The following is a 14928-nucleotide window of genomic DNA, read 5'->3' on the forward strand; positions in this document are numbered from 1 at the left end:
TGCACATGTGTTGATCTGTGTGTGCATGTGTACGTGCATGTCCGTCTGTGTGTCTGCGTGCATGTGTGTGTCTCTGTGAGCATATGTGTGTGTATGTGTTTGCTTGTGTCTGTGTGTGTATGGGTGTCTATGTGTGTATATGTGTACGTGTATGTGTTGTGTGTGTCTGTGTGTCTCTGTGTGCGTGTCTGTGTACGTGTCTGTGTGTGTGCGTGTCTGTGTGTGTGGGGGGAGGGGGCTGGTGGTTGGAGTTGATGACTAAGTCTGTGGATGATGCAGATGTTGACCGGGTGGCTGGCAGTGATGAAATTATTATTAGGTAGCAGATGGAAACAGACAGAATTGTCAGATAAAGAGATCAGTGACGGATGGACTTTAACCTTGATCAGGCGAGGTGATGACTTTGGCAGAAGTTGAAAGACAAGGCAGTTCTCAATGAATGGTCAGACACGAGGAAGTTCAAAGCAACCAAAAGACCTTGAAATGTTTGTTAACAGATCTCTGAAGGCAGCAGGAAAGGTTAACAGCTTAGTTCAAGCCAACAGGACACGTATTGAGATAAAGATTGTAAGAGCAGGGAGTCCTGTTGGAGCTGCTTAGGCCCTTGTTTAAGGCACGGTTTCACTCTTGTGCACACTTCTGCTCACTGCATCATAAGGAGGAATGTGATTACAGTGGGCGGAGTGCGAAGGAGATTCACCACAATACTCTTTGGGCTGCAGCATTTTAACTGTAGGAGGGGAGGCTGAATATGCTCGGGCTGCTTTCCTTCGTGACGAGAATGGTGTGTGTGAGACTATGACGGGCGTGGACAAGATAAATAGAAAGATTTCCACGTTAGTCGAAGGACCAATAACAAGGCAGCTAATATTTAATCAGAAGGGCAGGAGTTTAGGAGGTGACATGACATCCAGAGAATGGAGTTGGCTCTGTACTTCCTGGGAGGCTAGTTGAGGTGAAAATGCTCAAATCCTTTCAAAAGGACTTGAATGAGCGCTTGAAATGTCATAACCTTCAATGCTATGGACTAAGTGCTGGTGAATGGGTCTCATGTAGCTTATAGTGTACTGTTGCAGTTACAAATTCGATGGAGTGAAGGACGTCTTCCATCCTCTGTAACGTTATCATTCTAGAATATTGAATTTAATTTCTGATACTATTTGACGTTGTTTTGAGTAAATATTATCTCATGTAATTTCCAGTTGTTGTGATCAGTATCAGTTTCAGGCTCTGTGTCAGCGTGCTCGTTCACAGACCTTATTTCCCACATGAATTATATGACTGACTGAACCAGGAAAGCAGTGACGTTACAGAGTGCAGTAGAACAACTATCAAGAAACCCTACAACATGACAGATTTAACAACTGACTGTGGAGCCTCAACAAAATGAAGGTCATCACTCAAGTTGTTCATGGGACTGATGGTGAGTGAAGTAATGCGAATTTTGTTATCTGAAGACAAGTTGCAATTCACATTTGGAACCTAACAGGATCATATTAATCGAGTCTTTGAGGTATTCAAGCATGGTCTTAATTTCAATAATATCACATCCTTAAAATAAACTTGCTGTCACCATCTGTTTGTTCAAAATGATTTGAGAAAATTGATGATGTGATCGCAATTTCCCAGGGGAGGGACGACACAATATATAATAAAATCTCTCAAACTGTCTCATATCCAATTCCGTGAACATTCTCCAATTCGGACAGATTTCCAGTAGCAGGAAAAGAGAAGTTATTTGACAAAATGCATCTTCTAAGGGAAAATGTTGAAAAGGTGTACGACACCATCCTTGCCATTGTTGGTATTCCTGGTAAGTTCTATACAAGTCCTATTCGACTTGTATAAATCCCTGAATTGAATCATCCTTATTTTCTATCTATGACCGATAATGATTTTGTGTCCATGTAGGAAGACAAATATTGATGGGCATAAGATAGTGTCCTCACTTCCTGAGATTAAAGCGAGTCGATTGTCACATCAAACGTTCCTCAGTGATGTCCAGCATTGCCTGTTTCTCTATACTGTGCAGATTGGGTTTTCCCTGAGGTAACAGGGATGGGGTTTGACTGAGCACGGTCCTGGCTGGTCTAGAAAGTGTTGAGCATGACCACACTCTCTCTGAGGGAGTATAAAGTTGCAATTTGTCAGATGGATTTTGTAACAACCCACATCTTAGTGATACCTGGCGTTTCCCATTCCTTGATGTGAACGGACTGTGCTGGTGGGTGTTGCTCAGGCTGCTGCTGCGAGCTGCTCCACTGGGAACCCAGGTGCAATACATGGGCAATGGATGGTAAAGCAGGTCATTATAGAGTGATAAGTGACCGTCATCACAAATGGTACTGACCATCCTGTGTGTTTTTGTCAGTCAGTCGATGTGCGGCAAAACGATATTTGTGAGGACAGATCACTGTGAAGGGTGTTGAGCACTGATTTCCAATTATGAGGTGAACTACTGAATTATTTGTTGGGCAAAAAGATGTGTGAGTTGTGCCATTTGTAAAAAGATGCACAGTACTGCAGTGAGAGTTAATAGGACAAATGCAGAGATATGTTTTGACAGCTGCTATCCCACCGAGGATCAAACAACTGTGTTGAACGGAATGTTTCCCACCTTGCCCTTTGTTGCTGTTATCCTTTGATGTTCCCTGATCAATAAAGTCCTCGTATGCGTATTAATTTGGGATTGTCATTTTGTCTTTGGCTACCATTTTGGAATTATATTTAATAGTCTCTGATGCCAAGCTGTGGTATACTTCTGTTGATCCCCGCGAAGAGTGCTGAATAAACTATGAGGACTCCGAGGCCCAGTGTGTGCTCTGACTCTGGCAGGGAGATCTCTGTTCACAAGGAGATGTCCTAAGATAACCTACCTGCGAGCAGTAGTCTGAACATCAGTCATGAAGCTTAACTTAATCCCAGATGCAGTGTCTGATGTCACAACCAAAACTTCACAATGACTAGAGCTGCGTCAGTTCAGATATCATTTGGCTGGGGGCTGTAATGCACAGTCTTGGACAGGTGCGGGAGTCATACCAATTGTTGGAGTTCTTCTACTTGCTGCTCATGTTCATCCCCATGTCTTTTAAAAGTGAACATGATTCATTTCGAGAGAGGATTCTGCTGTGGTTCAGATTTTCTAAACTTTATATGACATGAAACAAAAATTATCTTTATGCCTTTACTTAGAGTCTGGGCTCAGGGACGAAGCATTTGATCTGTATCTTTAAGTTATTTTTTTCCCCTTTGTCTGTCTTACAGTTGGTATCGTAGTGATTATAACCTTAGCTCGGGGCAAGTGTGGTCTTTCTACATGCAGCACTCTCTATCTGGTGGCCATGGCAACATCTGATCTACTGTTCATTATTTTTTATTTCATCCTTCGCCGATTCCCTCACTATTATTATCCACAGTGCTTCGTGGACATCACTCCTGTTTGTCGTGTTATCTTTGTCCTAGTCCGCCTGACCATTGATTGTTCTGTCTGGTTCACTGTTGCTTTTACTTTTGATCGAGTTGTTGCCATTTGTTTTCATCAGATGAAATCTGAGTATTGTACAAAGAAAACTGCAATGAGGGTTCTAACAACAATCTGTATTTTCTTTTCTTTAAAGAATATTCCAAACTACTTTCCATTTAAACCGGGAAAGATAGTCAACAATGTTCCATGGTACTGTCATATCAGATACAGTTATTATTCTGACCGTCAGTGGAAAAGCTTTCGATATTTTGAACAATTTTTAACACCAATGTTCCCATTCACTTTTATTCTCTTTCTCAACATTCTGACTGTCAGCCACATCTTCAAGGCCATTCAGGTGCGTAAGGGACTGAGGGCTCAGCGGAAAATAGAGAATGACCCAGAGACAGAAAGCAGACGGAAATCTGCAATATTACTCTTTGCCCTATCCATCAACTTCATACTTCTCTGGTTGGGGTATATTTTATATATCTTTGATGCAATTTACTTCTTCGATTTTGCTGATTTTAAACTCTTTGAACAAATTGCATATATGCTGCGGAACCTCAGTTGCTGCACCAATGCACTTATTTATGTGGTGACACAGAGAAATTTCAGAGATCAGTTAAAGTATGCAGTGAAATATCCAGTTATAAAACTAATTCAAGTGATGAATAAATCCATGTAACTGAGCGCCAACATTAGCTGCGGCAGATAATGGAACGTTGGGTCCACATAAGGAATGGACTGACAGAAGGAGGAGCAGCAACATGATAACACTCCATTTCTATTGGGCAAGGACTGACTCCATCTGAGAAACAAAATGAAAGAGACTGTGGGAGCAAAGCCAGTGCAGAGTATTGTTCGCAAGGAGCAACAGTTATTAAAACGCTGAACTACAAAAGCAAAACTGAATGAGAAATTAGACACACCCAGAAAAAAAAGCAATCTTCCCCAGTGATCAGTTCACGTGAGAGCAAAATAAATGAACAAGAGGAAAGGATTCTTATTCACTGCAGGCCAGAGTGAGAACAGCAATGTCAGGCTCCTGTCTGCTCTTCCTCATCGAATTCTTTGAATCCCATATCTGGTCAAAAGTTAAAAACATGAGAAGTTTCCTGTTTTAAGAACTAAATAACAGACTGTAAAGAAAAATCAGCGTTGCTTGATCACAAATGCACTTTCAGCAATAGTCTGTTCCCATTCAGTTCACCGCAGCCTGATGCTGCTTTCGCTCCTTTTCTTAATTCGTTTCGTTCCACCAATCAGCTGCTGTGTTGATGGGGAACCCAATGCCTATACAAGGGATTTGGTTGCAGACGGGATCTGAAACTTGGGAATGGGGTCAGATGTGACTGATGAGCTGACATTCTCAATGCTTCCATGAAAATGTTGTGTGGCACTCACTGACTCCACCAAGCTCAGTGGGAATTAAATCTAGATGAATCCTGTTTGCATTGTGGCTTCATACTGAAGGGTGTGATAAATTCAAAAGATACGTACATCCCTGCCTCAGCTCCTAACTTGTGAAACAATCATTCATCCATTATTACCTCTGGACCCTTTGAACCAGTGCGTCATTCGCTGGAAGCCAGATTATAAATTAAACGCCTTTACTTTGTCCAAATTTCTTCCGTCCTACTGGTTGGTAAATACCAACAAGTCCCTGTATTCCCTGGTCAGCTGGTGTCTGTCGGGGACTAACTCAAACAAATTGTCCTCTAAATAACCGACTTTAAACTCTCATCCATGTATTCAAAATGTTTCATGGTTGTCCGCTGATCCTTTACTTTCACAAGTTACAAATTGTGTTTGAAATGAAATGAAAGATAAGAACACCATAAAGAATGGTCAGTCTGATGATTTAAAGCAATTTAAGACCCAGCAAATCATGACCCAGAAACTGATCGGGGAAGGACGGAATATGAATGCAGCCTTCCTTGAATTCCAAGGTCCCTCTGACATTCCACGCCATTTCCAATCTTGTTTGTCACTTGCCCAACAGCCCTCGCAATTCTATTTGTGAGGATGTTCATTTTAGTGCCAGCAAGATGCAACTTGTTGAGGTTTCAGCCTGCTCCAGATCTGGTCCCAATGCCTCTGAAACTCGCTGTCTGCTCCCCTGAACCAGGTTTAGAGCCACACATTCAACCACTCGATAAGCCTCACCGGCACATGGCACTGACAGGGATTCTGAGATCAGGTTACAATTTCTGCTTTCCTACCCTGTTCTGAGCCACATCAAATCTGTTTTATGGACCACATTTCCGTCATCGTACTGAGGTCTTTGTAACCAACATGGAGCGCTACCTCTGCCTTTTGACCCTTCTCCAGCAGAATCTCCTGCCACTGTTCTGTGATATCCTTGACCGTGGCATCAGGGAGGTTATCAGAGCATACTGAAGGTATGTTTATAGCTGTGGAAACTTCACCCTGTTCGTTTAACTGAAGAACCCACTGTCAGTACTGTATGTCCACTCTCCTTCCTACCTTCCTGTCCAGCTGAGCTATTCACACCGTCACTGACTTGGCTCAGTCTGCAATCCTCTGATGAATCCTTTCCATCACAAGTTTCCAAAGCAGGAAACTGGTGTGTTATCTCGATCTTCTCAGGGGATTCCAGGAGTCTCTGGCTGTCACATATTTCTTCTTTGCCCATACAACCCTAAACTATGGTGTGACTACCACCATAAATGTGCTATTCCCCGCGACATCAGCCCCTGGGTGGCGCACAGTCACTCCCATTCTGGAAGATCGAACTCCTGATTCTGCAGCCTGTGACATTTCCTGTAGCTATGTTTAACTCTGTCACATTGAGCCTTCCAGAGTCCACAGCCTGACCATTTCCACGTTACGGAGCTGTCTTGGGATATCATGTTGTACAGTTTACCAGTTAATCCCAAAGAAATCTCCATCTGCTGCATCATATTAGGAACCAATACCTGGACGTTAGAACATAGAACATAGAACAATATAACACAGAACAGGCCCTTCGGCCCACGATGTTGTGCCGAACCTCTATCCTTGATTAAGCACCCATCCATGGACCTATCCAAATGCCGCTTAAAGGTCACCAGTGATGCTGACTCTACCACTCCCACGGGCAGTGCATTCCATGCCGCCACTACTCTCTGGGTAAAGAACGCACCCTTGACATCTCCCCTATACCTTCCACCCTTCACCTTAAATTTAAGTCCCCTTGTAACACTCTGTTGTACCCGGGGAAAAAGTTTTCATTGCCTACTCAATGAAAATAAAAGAAAAGTAGAGAACTGTAGTTTGTTCCCTTTTTATTGTAAATATATGTATTTGCAATTTTATAAACCTTACAACCAAATAAAACTGTTGAAAATATAACCAAGAACAAAAACAAACAAAAACACAGATTACAATACAACTACTGTCTACCAACTACAAACTTACTCTATAATACAAAACAAACCCTAACAAAGCCACGCCAAGAAAAAGAACGAAAAGAAAAGAAAAATACAAAATACAGAACAGCTATGCACTTCGCAAAGCTCCCAAACAAAGAAACGGGAGCATTGTATATATACCCGTATTAACTCAGGAGACTTTCTCCAGGGCCCAGGGCTTGACAAATCTAACCAATCTAGTTAGAAAAATGCCCTAGTTAAGATAACTGACAAATCTGTATCCAACTAACTCAAGTACGGATGTCATTTCTTATAAAAGTGGTCTCTTGTGGGGTGCACCATTTTTGCAAAAACATCTGAGGGAATGTGCTCCAAAATTAATTTCTGTCATCCGAGCAAACTCGGCGGGTTGTCAGAAACCCAATTCATCAGAATATTCTTCCGTGCACAATTTGCAAGAATATTAAATAGTTTCTTCCCATGTCTGTCTAAATATGGTAAATTTGGAAGACCTCAGAGGAGTAACATCGGGTCTGCTTTGACTTCAAGTCCTCAATTGCCTCCCTATGTCTGTGGCCACAACGCTCCAATATACACGGAGCCTGTGGCATGTCTAGAAGCAATGGGTAAGCGTACCTACACGCATTTTACATTGGGGCACATTGAAGAAGCCCTTTTTTTTAAACTTCACCAGATGGTCTGGTGCCAGATGAGACCTGTGCAGACCGTTTAACTGCGTGACACATGTCCTATTACAGATTGAGATCTTTCGAGTATTCTCCAATATGTTTTCCCATGTTTCAGAAGAGATTGCCACTCCTAGTTCTTGCTGCCAGACCTCACATAACCTGTTAATATCCTGCCAGACCATGACATCCAGCAGATGATAGGGAGCACTAACCGAAAGAGTGCTTGTGGAATGTGGCAACAACTTCTCTGTATCGGGCTTAGAGGGCTGAGTGAGAAGCGTAGTCTTCTTTTGAATGAAATCTCTAACCTGAAAAAAACTGAAAAGGTATCTGCTGGGTAACCCGTATTTGTAGCTCAGTTGCTCAAAAGACATCATAACTTCCCCCTCAAACAAATCTCCCAAACTAGAAGCTCATATCGTTCCATAGTTTGAAACCTGAGTTTATTTTCCCTGGTTGGAACACTGGCATGTCAACTATAGCATTAAGTGGCGAAGTCTTGGATAAACAGCCCTCACTCTGACGCATTGCACTCCATGCCTTGACTGTACTAATGACAATGGGGTTCCAGCAATGGTCCATAACTGTCCACGTCTTATCCAAGAACAACAGGTTAATAAGAGAACGCTTCGCTTGGAAGACCTCAATATCCAGCCATATTGTGTTTGGATTGTTACATACCCAATCACATACAAAGGACAGCAGTGGACTCAACTGATACCTTCTGATGTCTGGGAAACCAACTCCTCCGCGTCCTTGAGGCGAATGCAATTTAGTAAGTTTGATGAGGGGCCTCCCACGATGCCAGACAAATGAACCAAACAACCCATCAGCTTCTGCAGCGTTGACCTGGGAAACGTTATAGGGAGCATATGCATGGGATAAAGTAAGCGAGGAAGAACATTCATCTGAATGAGAGATATTCGGCCCAGCCATGAAATTGGAAGAGCCTCCCATCTCTGGAGATGTCGATTAATATTGTCAAGCAAATGAGCATAGTTAGTCCGTAATAACAGATCAAACTTGGGGGTAATAAAAATGCCTAAGTAACGGAACCCTGCTCGTGACCACTTCCAAGGAAAGTTAGGTTCAGCTTCAACTTCTACCACATCCTTAAGGTTCCCCAAAGGCATAGCCTCCGATTTTGCAAAGTTAATCTTATATCCTGAAATAGCCCCAAATGAATTGATACATGATATCAAATGGGGTACAAAGGTCATCGGGTTCGAAAAAAAACAGAAGGAAATCATCCACATACAGGATAGTCTTGTGTGCCCTCAATCCCACTTCCGGAACGCTATGCGTACGTTCTGACGAATGGCCTCTGCCAGCGCCTCTATCACCAACATCAACAACACCGGTGAAAGGGGCCAGCTTTGCCAACTCACCCTACCAATCCTAAAATTCACAGACTTCATCCCGTTGATAACTGCGGTCAGAGAGTGGTGATATAAAACCTCCACCTGTCTAGCAAAGACACCACCCAACCCAAACTGTTGTAAGACATAAAAAAGACACGGCCATTCCACCCGGTCAAATGCTTTCTCTGCATCGAAGGAAATCACTAACCCCCGAATCGATCATTGCTGACAAACTTGGACCACATTCAGCAACCTTCTAATATTATTAGAGGACCTACGGCCCCTTATAAAGCCTGTCTGGTCATCTGGTCAATACCCTTTCTAATCTCAGCGTCTGGATCTTAGGCAGAATCTTGAGTTCTGAATTTAATAGAGAAATGGGCCTGTATGAGGCACCATGCTCAGGAACCTTTCATTTCTGAAGAATTAGGGAAATATTAGCTTCTTTCAAAGATGGTGGTCGGCATTCATGCATATAGGAGTGATTGTACATCTCCAATATCGGCCCTGAGAGAATTCTGATAAACTCCTTGTAATAATCACCTGGAAGACCGTCAGGGCCAGGCGCTTTCCCACACTAAAGTTGCCGAGCAGCCTCCTGTATTTGCTGAACTGTCAAGGGAGCATTAAGCGTTGAGGCCTGTTCCAAACTTACCCCTGGGAGGACCAGGTTCTTAAAAAAGGTCTCCATTTTAACCCTCCTGTCTTCGCAACCTTCAGACCAATACAATTCGGAGTAAACGCTCCGAAAAGCCTCATTAATCTTTTTAGCATCGTATGTAAGGATCCCGGCGCTGTCACTGATTGCAGTAATGCATTGGGGAGCATGTTTTTTCCTAGTCAGGTACGCTAAATACTTCCCTGGCCTATCCCCATATTGGAACAACCTTTGTCTAGCAAAAGCAGCCAGGAGGGCTGTGATCCACTGTAGCTTAGTCGCCAAAAGCGGCTCAAAACGGGTCACCTCGGCAGCTTTCAACCACGGCTCAAGTAACGCTGCTGTCCTTCTGTCATTTCTGGCTAGCCGAAGAGGAAATATCTAATTTCCTAACAAAGGCCTTAGCAGTCTCCCACAGCATAGATGGATTACTAGCTGTGCCTGAGTTAATAGTCAAGAATTCCTGAAACTCTTTCAAAGATTATTCCACAAGTTTGGAATTTCTAAGGAGAAAAGGGTCCAATCGCCAGTGCCACATACCTAGCTCTTCACTCTTGGCCTTAACCTCCAAACATCCTTCTGCGTGATAGTGATATTTCCAATTTTTCAACCCATAATAGAATCCAGAACGGCTGAGGTAGTCAGGAAGAAGTCAACGCTCATGTGACATTTATGTGGTTTTGAAAAAAAAAGGTGAAGTCACTGCCGGTAGGGTGAAGACATCTCCAAATATCCACCAGCCCCAACTCCTCGAATAAGTCAACCACCTGCTTGGGCTGGGAAGAAACAGTTGGAGGTACACAAGACAACCTATCCACTATCGGATCGAAAAGACAATTAACCTCCCCTCCCCCCCAAAAATGTGCTGTGTTGCAAAAGCACTCAACCTAGAGAAAGCACTTATCAAACATTTGAGGGGATGCGCTGGACGACAGTAGACGTTTAAAATGCCATATTCCTCCCGATGTATCAGGGATTTAAGTAACACAAATTGTCCATGCTCATCTTTCACCTGCTCTAATGATATGAACGGCAGATTTTTCTGCATTTCCCCACTTTTAGTAGTAAAGGATGAAAAGAATACCCAGTTATAACGCCACCCCCCTTGTAAATTCAGGTGTTCCCCATCATCAAGATGGGTTTCGTGCAACAAAGCGATGTAAACCCTTTCCCTCTTAAGGCAAATGACGTGCCTTAATGTTCCAGGTGTACCATTAACATTCAGCCATATCCCCTTTCAGAGATCTTGAACCCTGCTTACAAAGCGCCGAGCATAAGTAAATACAGACTGATAGAATCGAAAAACCATATGTACAAAAAAACTCTATCATATCTATAAATAACGAACACTACCAACAAAACTACAAAGAAAACCGACTATAAAACCTTGAATGGAAGACTCTTCCCCTGTTGTTCCCTCTTTAACCAATCCACCATTCACCAAGCTCACTCTCTGTGAGACCTCCGCTTTATATTCTATCAATCTCTTACTGTATTTGCACTGTTACTGCGCTGATGATAGAGCATAGAAATTCCATTTCCCTTCATAAGCATACACTGCCTGCCATTTGGAAAATCTTAGAGCAGCTGCCTGCCTTGGGAATGTTGGGTACTTGAAACTAGAAGAGTCTTACTCTTTATCCAACCCTGTGGTGTACCTGTCCTGGGAATGTCAGATAGCGACAGTGCAGGAAGAGTTTTGCTCTGTAACCAGACCATGCCGTACCTGAGTGGGACTGCATTACTGGGGAGTGTCAAGGGATCTTGCTTTGTATCTGACTGCTGTTTTATTTGGCCTGGGCATGACTAAATGGAGACAGCAGGGAGAGTTGGGTCGTATCCTCAACAAATGATAGAATGAAATGTGGTTAAAAATTGTCTCATGGCCTCCTGTAATTGACATTAACAGTAATGTTTCAAGACAAATGCTGGATGTGTTTTATCCCTGTGCTATAGTTACCCAATTATTTTCAGATATATTGACAGGTGTACAGTATGCTCCCCTGCTCAAAACTATCACAAAGAACATTGACAAAAACTCTCAAATTTCGCTGTCATCATAACCTCAACTTGTTTCTGAACAATCACTCCAGATCGATTGTCCACCATCTATACTTCCAATCACTTTGATGACCTTGAAACATGAAATTAATAACATTGATTTTCAATTCTCGACAAACCTGATATATTTCAGTGCAACACAATCTGATAATCAGCACGATGCATAGGTGGGAGAAAGTGAGGACTGCAGATGCTGGAGTTCAGAGTCTTAAAGTGTGGTGCTGGAAAAGCACAGCCGCTAAGGCAGCATCCGAGGAGCAAGGTGCTACCTGAGTGGCTGTACTTTTCCAGCACCACACTCTTCAACTGTGATAAATAACTGTGATAAATAATCTTTGTGAATTTGTGCAGAACCTCTCCGTTTACAACTCGGCACATTATCCCATCAAAGCTGCCATTCATAGAGCAGTACTGAGGGTGTGTGACGCAACCAGAGTGTCAATAGTGACAGAGCATTATGTATGTGGGAGTCATTGCTGAGAAGTGATGTACTGTGGAGAGGTCAGGCCTGAGAGAGAGCTGCAGTGTAATCAGAAAGTTCTCCGTGTCCGTTGCACAAACAAAGTGGGGCTGACGAGCTGAAGGAATTTGTATGGATTTCAATGATAATAAAATAACACATGATGTTGTGGAAAGTTGAATGCTCATTATTAAGGAAATGTTGCACGATTGGAGCGTCACTACAGAGGTATTGTTGCATTGTCACAGCAATTTAACAACAAGGGAAACGCCCCATCAGCTTTACCCGGATCCAATTTTTCTGCGATTTCGGGGACATGACCCTCACCTCTCTTAGTGATGACAAACTGGATCTGATCCCTAGTCTTCCATGTATGAGAAATAAGGAAGACACATGTCTGGGATTCAACCACAATGATGCTTCCTGCATTGAGCCTGGGTCCATCTGCAAATTAATCGCTGTACGGAAAGTGTGTTCAGCAGTCTGGACTTCTTATATTCCCCCACTTGAACCTGGAGCAGCAAAGGGAGGGACAGCAATATAGCATGGATCTTAGGCCGATCCCACACCAGACGTATCCATGACCCAGAAGAAGGGAACTCCCACAAATGAACCCAAAACCCAATCTGTGCTCTAACTGTTGTCAAACCGGCCATTTCATTCGCGAGTCTGGGTACCATAGTTACCTACCTGGCACTGGGAAGGCTGGGAAAGGGGGGCAACACCCAGGGTACCATCCTGGCAGCAACAGCTGGAGCAGAAACAGCCTGTGGCATTTACAGTGAAGATGACACTGCCAACCCCATAATGGAAATAGCTTTAAAGCACTCCAGTGAAAAGATGGCACAGACTGCCACGTGGTAACCAAGCAGAAACAGCTCTTGTCTCTGGGAAACATCTAACTACACCCGGGTGCGGGCTAACCCAGCCCTCCCCAGCACATCGTGCACACGGGGCCGACTTATTCTACCCTGGGGTAAGAGAGGGTGGAGCTGGAATGAGTGACAATTCATCAGTTGAGAATTTTATAACACTATGCAAAACATGATGTCGGATTTTGTACGAAGATATTTATGGAAATTATTCTTGTTCTCTGTTTAGGAAGTACACCGGAGCAGCAACCTCAAGGCAGCGGTGTGAACTTCTGGAGTGCTTATTAAGTTTTGTGTATGAGTTTTATAATGACTGTAGGGAAAGGTGTATCACGAGTCCAAGGGAGCAGGATGTACCCAGGATCCCTGTGGTATGAGCCACCAGGCACCACAGTGAGTGCCAATGGGACCCTTTGGCTCCACCCTGCGGAATCAGTGGGATTTCGGTGTAACCATCAGCTCATGGTACACAGAAAATCCCAAGGGATTCCCACGTTGTGTTGGAGGCGTGCAGGGATCACAGGTGATTGTGGGATTTCCCTGTGAACAGCCACATGGTTGGATGGACAGTGACAGGAAGAGGGATGTCATTGATGTATCTGGATGGACAGTTACAATAAGGTCAAAGAGATTAGTGGTGTAACTGGATGGACAGTGACAGTAAGCAGGAGGACAGTGAGGTATCTGATTGGACAGTGACAGTAAGGTGAGATCAGTGATGTCTCCACTTTTGGAAACCCCGCTTATTCACTGAGTTCCCTTCCCTCAAGAAAGGCAGTCTGTTCTCATCCCATGGTCCTTCATGTGACTCTAGATCCTGGGGAATAGCGAATAAATGCTGACCTCAGCAGCAATGCACGCATTCAGTGTGTGAGAATTTTCACATTTCAGTCATTGAGGAAAATGTTCTTGTTTAAAAATGACAGTTGCTAACCTAGAGTGCAGAACCACAGCTCTGCGACATACTTTCACACTTGGTGTAAACTGTCTCAGTGCAGCATCAGTTGAAATATTTTCTGATCTCGGGATGGGGCCCATGGTGTTTAAAGTGTATGAGCAGCAACATTCCTTCATAACTGGGATTAAACTTGTTGTTGTAATTAGTTTGTTCTTTTACAGAAAATTGAAAAACAGCAGCAAAGGTGAGTAATTCTGTCACCTTGATCTCCCCAAGGAGCTTCCACACAGTATAAGACAGTGTCTCTGGGAATACATCAGCTCAGAGTTTCAACAAGGAGCTTGTCAGCTGCCTGAAGGTACAGATTTCCTTGTATGGAAAAACGCAGTCACCAATTCAACATATGGAGAAGGCGTTCTATACCACCCTTGCTTTTTTCGGCGTCCCTGGTACGGCACTATGACAAGTGAACTTGTTTTAATCTGCTGATGATCTACTCAATAATGTCTCGAGCTCACTGACTGGTCAGCCTCATCCACACACCACGACAGTGACAGCAATTTACTGAGTAGCATTCTCTGTACAATTAAGAGTAACAAAAAGATGGGGTACTGGGCTAATGGTCGGATACTTGGTAGTGTGGAAGAGCAGATGGATCTTGGTGTCCATGTACACAGATCTCTGAAAGTTGCCACCCAGGTAAATAGTGCAGTGAAGAAGGCATATGGCGTACTGGCTTTTATTGGTAGAGGAATTGAATTCCGGAGTCCTGAGGTCATGCTGCAGTTGTATAAGACTCTGGTGCGGCCGCATCTGGAATATTGTGTGCAGTTTTTGTCGCCATACTATAGGAAGGATGTGAAGGCACTGGAACGGGTGCAGAGGAAGTTTACCAGGATGTTGCCTGGTATGGTAGGAAGATCCTATGAGGAAAGGCTGAGGCACTTGGGGTTGTTTTCATTGGAGAAAAGAAGGTTTAGTGGTAACTTGATAGAGGTGTACAAAATGATTAGGGGGTTAGATAGGGTTGACAGTGAGAACCTTTTTCCACGTATGGAGTCAGCTATTACAAGGGGGCATAGCTTTAAA

This window comes from Chiloscyllium punctatum, chromosome 47 (genome assembly GCF_047496795.1).
Source record: "Chiloscyllium punctatum isolate Juve2018m chromosome 47, sChiPun1.3, whole genome shotgun sequence".
NCBI lineage: Eukaryota > Metazoa > Chordata > Chondrichthyes > Orectolobiformes > Hemiscylliidae > Chiloscyllium > Chiloscyllium punctatum.